We start from the raw sequence: 7,013 nt of genomic DNA, 5'->3' as shown, positions 1-7,013 counted from the left end.
CTAAATATAGAATAGTTTACTTTGCTTTTAGCGGCAGTTCTCTAACCGCCACTAAATATAACTATTAGTTTATTCATTTTAATTTTAGTGACGGTTATTAAGTGTCGCTAAATAATTTATTACATTATTATATTTTTATAATTATTATTCAATTATATTTATTAAAAAATCTTTATATTAAAATGTGTATTGCTTTTCTTTTTGAATACAACTGACCCTATTACATTGTAGTATCTGTTCATCTATACTTTTTCTCAACCTGTTGAAGCACAAAGAGCCAATTTCGATATCTCCTCCACTGAGGCTTGAACTCATGACCTTTCATTTGAGGGAGGCCACTACATGCCATTTGAGCACAAGGTGCTTGGCAATGTGTATTGCTTTTCAAAAAAAATGTGTATTGCAATCACAAATACTCTATGTACACATTTAATTGGAAAAAAAAATCAATTGTAACATTGAATAGTATTCAATAATATATTAATATTTGAGCATTGTATTCAAAAGCAACAAGTGGTCAAAAAATATTAAACACCAACATTTGACAAAATATAGCAACAGCAAGTGGTGAATACATCAATTTCTCTCATCCTAACCTTCAACAGAAGTGATAAAAAAATGCTAAACACCAACATTTGACAAACTCCATCAACAGCAACATCAAGTGTGGGTTGAATCCATCAACAGCAACATCGAGTGATCCTTCACAAACTCCTAAAAGATAACATCAATGTAAAAAATAAAAATAAAATCTAACAGATCTCCAGTAAGAAATTATACATTTCGAACATTTCACAAGCTACAATATATTCTAACAACTGTTCCCCAAAAAATGAAAAGACAATGACAAGGATGTGGGGAATTATAAAATGGATAATTGAAGGAGAACTATGAGTCTATGATTGAAACATTATATAGAGAATAAATACAATTAAAACCCCAGAACATACTAGAAAATAGAAATAGCACAATCATAAATCCAATCAGTACCTGAGGGTGCCCAACTGTGATAGTCACATCATCACCATCTCTGGGACTTGAGGGGGTTGGCATTTGATCTCCTATAATACTGGAACCAAAAAAACACCTAAAGAAGAAGGCTACCCTGCTATTTGATAAAAAAAATTAAGAAAAAAAAACACATAATCTATCATGTCTTCTTATAAGGCTTTGGTCAAAGGAGAGATATCAGGCACATAAATCATACTTTTACATTAGCCTATGCAGGGGAAATATCAATTCAAGATGAAATAGTATACCTTAGTAGCTTTAGCAACAATATCGGACAACTCCATAGCAGTAATATCATTTAATACAGGGAGTGAGTTTGCTACCAGCACAACCTACACAATATATATATAGCATAATGCAAAGTAGCTCACAAATGATAAGGGCTTGAATCTTTTACCTTCGTCAACAGGTTCAACATGGTTGTCATTGTTAATAACCCTTAAAAGAGACAAAAGTTAGAATCATGTTTAGACAAAAGTCATAAAACACAACCACAGACACATTACCACAATCTTTAAACCATGTCCACTGCTCTACAGTTACAATTAAGATGGTTCAACTATTTTCTCTGCAAGATAAAGAAGTTATTGGCTTCGGGTCTTTTAGCAATAGAGAACAAACCTGAGGAAAGCTTTCTAAAAGTTTCCTCCTGTTCCTACTTAAATTCCTCCACTGAATCCTACATGGTTGAAAGCACTTAGCAAGAAACACCATTGAAAGTACAAAGTAAACATCTATCTCCTTCTAGTACTCCAGATATAATCAAATAACTTTCCTATGCCTAGACTAAGAAACATTCTAGTAAAGAATATCAGACAAAGTAGTCTGTGCATAAAAGAATATATGAGATGCTTCCAAATGAAAAGAAGCCATAAAAATTTATTAATAACATAGTGAAACACCAATTCAACATGGTTTTTTGCTTCAACAAAATCCTTCACTTTAATAGACATTTTCTCAAATAGATAGTATGCAATCTCATCCTAACTTTAATTTAGGTAAAACAGAAACTCACAGCAACTCAAACATACTAGATATAAGTTCTCTTATTGTCGACCAAACCAACATAGTAATACCAATTCCAGATTAACCATTCTTCTAGATTAGTGAACTTCAAACCTATCTATCTATCAACAGAGAAAAATCATATCAACAAAATCTAGTACTTGCTGGATCACCATTCTTCTATTACTAGCTTTATTCTTCGCAATACTGGCTGTATAATCATTTCAAGGCCCAAGCACCAGTTTATCACAAGTTCATTAGTATTTAAAAAGTTGAAGATTGAAGGTTTAGAAAATTAGGGATTTATCAATTATGGAATTAGGACTAATTAATTAAGATAATAAGGTTGAAGTTTGGTTCTAACCAGAGTATTTGCAAGTTGTTATCGACTTGTCGGTCGCTGGAGACGGAGTGCTAGACGGATGGACGACAGCGGAATAGAGGGGCGCTGGCAGTGCGGCGTGGTTGCGACTTGCGGTGGCGGTGGATATCTGCGGTGGCGGTTAGAAGCTGGAAGTGAAGGATGAAGAAGTAGCGGTGGCGGTGGCTGTAGCGATGGCGGTGGATAGCTGTGGTGGCGGTGGCGGTGGCTGTAGCGATGGCAGTCTCGCAACTCGCTGAAAGCGAATAGAAAAGTGGCGATGGCAGTAGCAGTCCGGCAGTCTCGCAAACAGAGAAAAATCCAAAAATATAAAAATAAAAAATTTTTAGTGTCGGTTACAATGAACCGTCCCAAGGAATTGTTCACTGACAATTAATTATTTATGTTTCCATATTAAATTAGAGGCGGTTTATATAACCGCCTCAAAATAGTTATGTAACACCCCAATTTTTAACATCTTGGATTTATTACAGAAATCCCTAATAATACATCGCGGAAGCATCTAACCAGCAGAAAACTAGGTGTTACCGCCACGCTTAGGTATCACTCCTATACCCAAACGTTAAGGCTAAACTTACAACCTCAAACAACCTCATCAACATTCAAAAGTGTACATATGGAACTAATCCTTCCAGAGTGTCTATTCTAGGATAGAGTAATCTTCAACCTCGGCTCCCATCCTATTCAGAGCTCATCGGCCATAGGGGCCCACGCTAGACTGCATCTAATAAAGGACACAATGAAGTGTAGTTAGCACGACGGCTAAGTAAGGGAATCCATTGTCACTCGAAAGTAAACAAAGGTTTCGAAAAACATAATATAATAATTAGGAAAAGATAACCGTTACCCAACGGTCGCAATCTACCTGCAAGTATTTAACAGTAAAACAGTGCAACGCAGTATATAAGTGACATCAGCACATAATACTTCTATTACTGAAAATTTTCATTTAATTCAAAGTGGGAAACACAACACGCATTTTAAGGTTCGGGACACACGACCTTTTTATTCCCACTCAATCTCTCAGCGAATAGACTTCGCTCTGCAGTATGAACAAATCATACAAATTCTCACACTTCACTCAGCGAATAGACTTCGCTCTGCAGTATGAACAAATCATACAAATTCTCACACTTCACTCAGCGAATAGACTTCGCTCTGCAGTATGAACAAATCATACAAATTCTCACACTTCACTCAGCGAATAGACTTCGCTCTGCAGTATGAACAAATCATACAAATTCTCACACTTCACTCAGCGAATAGACTTCGCTCTGCAGTATGAATAAATCATACAAAATCTCACACTTCACTCAGCGAATAGACTTCGCTCTGCAGTATGAATAAATCATACAAAATCTCACCATTCACTCAGCGAATAGACTTCGCTCTGCAGTATGAACTATTCATACATAACCCCTCACCATTCATTATATTCACACGACACAAACTCATCAACTTGTTCCAGTATATCTCCCAAAAATACACATATTAAGTAATGTCCTTTCTATTACGAAAATCCAAGTACGAGAGTCACAATAATACTTAAAACACAATTTTTCTCCAAGTTAATAAGTATAATGCACAAAATGATATTTGAGTCTTCAAAAATTCACCCGATTGCCCGTAGGCCTTCAAAACATCGCAATACTCGGGATTAAAAACATCGGGGAAAAGTTTGGTCAAAAACAAGTCGAAAACGAGTCCGCGTCGCGCGGACTCGCGGCTGGCCGCACNACAAACTCATCAACTTGTTCCAGTATATCTCCCAAAAATACACATATTAAGTAATGTCCTTTCTATTACGAAAATCCAAGTACGAGAGTCACAATAATACTTAAAACACAATTTTTCTCCAAGTTAATAAGTATAATGCACAAAATGATATTTGAGTCTTCAAAAATTCACCCGATTGCCCGTAGGCCTTCAAAACATCGCAATACTCGGGATTAAAAACATCGGGGAAAAGTTTGGTCAAAAATAAGTCGAAAACGAGTCCGCGTCGCGCGGACTCGCGATTGGCCGCACCAGCGGAAGCACGGCGGACGCAGGCGTCCGAGCCGCGTTCGCTGGTTCGGCGTTTCTCGCCGAAACTGGACGCCCACGGACGCGCGTCCGTGCCCGCGTCCACCCAAATCTGCCAGAAATTTCAGTTGGCGCAGTCCGAAAGATTGAGCCGGTAAAAATAGTTCCCGAACTCTTTTTCACTTGAAATTTTTATGGTAGAACCCCAACTTATAGTACTTGATGTCCATAAAAAGTTTTGGTCATTTTGATCCACAAATAAACACAGAAAATTCCCTTTTTGCCCTTGGCAGTGTGCTGTCCAGAATATTTTTCCTTCTGGACCAGTTTTGGAAAAAAATTCGAAAACCATACTTATACTACTCCGATCATTATGAAATTTTATATGCGGGTTCTAAACTTATAGAACTACATGCCTAAAAAAAATAGGATCAAAATACCTTACCAATTTTTCCCAATAAATCTCGGAAGTTACTGCCATAGACTAACTTGATTCTTCCTTTTTTCAATATTTTCACAAGTATAAGCCTATATGGACATAAATACAACCTATACATGCATAAACTAGCTATAAACATGCATACAAAAATTACTAAACATTCAAAGTGTAGTTTCTTTGAGCCAACTTGTAGATCCACAACTTAACACATATTTTTCACGTAAAATTTCCTAGTCACGTAATTTACTAGCATTTGTTCACCTTCAAGTGATTGAGCCAACTTAAGGGATTCCTTACCTTTGTAGAAACCTTAAAAACCGTACAAGTTGATGATGCCTTCCTTGGATTCCTTCACAAAAGATCCTAACAAAACACCATAATACAATGTTTTCATAAATCTTAAGTCCAAGCTTAAGTCTTAGGAGGGATTGAACCGAACAAAACCGAAGTTCTTACCTATAGTAGAGTTCTTGGAGTTGAAGAAATGCCTAAGGAGTTCTTAGATCACAAATATGGAAGACTAATATTTTTCCTCCTCTTCTTCCTTGTGTGTTCGAAAGTGAGAGAGAAAGATGAGTGTGATAGTGTAGATTATGTCTTGAAGATCAAGCAACAAAGTGCAACATTCCCATACCTCATTAATGCTAGCATTAAATGCTTCATTAATTGTGATCATCCACTTGGGGTTATGCCACATGTCAATACCCTATGGCTCCTTGAAGAAGAAAAAATCTAATCTTTGCCAGTTCGGGTTCAAATCAGATAAAAGTTCGGAGGATCATGGCTTAATTCGGAAAAATTCTAACACCAAAATTATTCTAAAAATAATCCTGTCGCTAATCCCTCAAATTGGGAATTTTTCGGTATCTCGCGAAATATAGGTACAAGGTTCGTAACAATTTTACCCCTTACAGTCCGTTTAAATTTCCACTTGAACTAAATAGAAAGTTCAGGCTTAATCGTATCATACTTAATAATCCATTTTCTAGGAAAATTCGAACCGTATATACGTTCTTAAAAATTTTACGGTTCGGGACCAATACGTAGATCGCAGCTCGTTAATAACTAGTCTTACTTATAAAAATCCTTCTGAAGTACCGAGAGATCATCTCATAAATATTATAGCCTAAAAAATATTTTTCAAACCCTAACTTTGTCGGAAAACCGAGGGGTTACAAGTTATTTAGAGGCGGTGATGGGTAAATATGCACATGTACTAGTCGGTCCGTATATCACCCGTCCNACTGGACGCCCACGGACGCGCGTCCGTGCCCGCGTCCACCCAAATCTGCCAGAAATTTCAGTTGGCGCAGTCCGAAAGATTGAGCCGGTAAAAATAGTTCCCGAACTCTTTTTCACTTGAAATTTTTATGGTAGAACCCCAACTTATAGTACTTGATGTCCATAAAAAGTTTTGGTCATTTTGATCCACAAATAAACACAGAAAATTCCCTTTTTGCCCTTGGCAGTGTGCTGTCCAGAATATTTTTCCTTCTGGACCAGTTTTGGAAAAAAATTCGAAAACCATACTTATACTACTCCGATCATTATGAAATTTTATATGCGGGTTCTAAACTTATAGAACTACATGCCTAAAAAAAATAGGATCAAAATACCTTACCAATTTTTCCCAATAAATCTCGGAAGTTACTGCCATAGACTAACTTGATTCTTCCTTTTTTCAATATTTTCACAAGTATAAGCCTATATGGACATAAATACAACCTATACATGCATAAACTAGCTATAAACATGCATACAAAAATTACTAAACATTCAAAGTGTAGTTTCTTTGAGCCAACTTGTAGATCCACAACTTAACACATATTTTTCACGTAAAATTTCCTAGTCACGTAATTTACTAGCATTTGTTCACCTTCAAGTGATTGAGCCAACTTAAGGGATTCCTTACCTTTGTAGAAACCTTAAAAACCGTACAAGTTGATGATGCCTTCCTTGGATTCCTTCACAAAAGATCCTAACAAAACACCATAATACAATGTTTTCATAAATCTTAAGTCCAAGCTTAAGTCTTAGGAGGGATTGAACCGAACAAAACCGAAGTTCTTACCTATAGTAGAGTTCTTGGAGTTGAAGAAATGCCTAAGGAGTTCTTAGATCACAAATATGGAAGACTAATATTTTTCCTCC

General features: G+C 36.5%; 1 long non-coding RNA gene across 3 annotated transcripts; it reads right to left on the bottom strand.

The window, feature by feature from the left end:
* Positions 1 to 558: 558 nt before the first annotated feature.
* Positions 559 to 2,697, bottom strand: LOC116000148. 3 transcript variants are annotated; one of them, XR_004094070.1, is made up of 5 exons: positions 2,381 to 2,697; positions 1,633 to 1,690; positions 1,260 to 1,343; positions 991 to 1,105; positions 559 to 714 (listed from the first exon to the last, which is right to left on the bottom strand). It is a non-coding gene; the product is annotated as an uncharacterized LOC116000148 (long non-coding RNA). The 3 variants fall into 3 exon arrangements; XR_004094069.1 differs by lacking the exon at positions 1,633 to 1,690 and having other exon boundaries at positions 991 to 1,108; XR_004094068.1 differs by lacking the exon at positions 1,633 to 1,690.
* Positions 2,698 to 7,013: the final 4,316 nt, after the last annotated feature.

The sequence above is a fragment of the Ipomoea triloba genome, chromosome 12 (assembly GCF_003576645.1).
Source record: "Ipomoea triloba cultivar NCNSP0323 chromosome 12, ASM357664v1".
Taxonomy (NCBI): Eukaryota; Viridiplantae; Streptophyta; class Magnoliopsida; order Solanales; family Convolvulaceae; genus Ipomoea; species Ipomoea triloba.
Note: the sequence above shows the minus strand (reverse complement) of the source record. Positions and strands in the feature narration are given on the sequence as shown.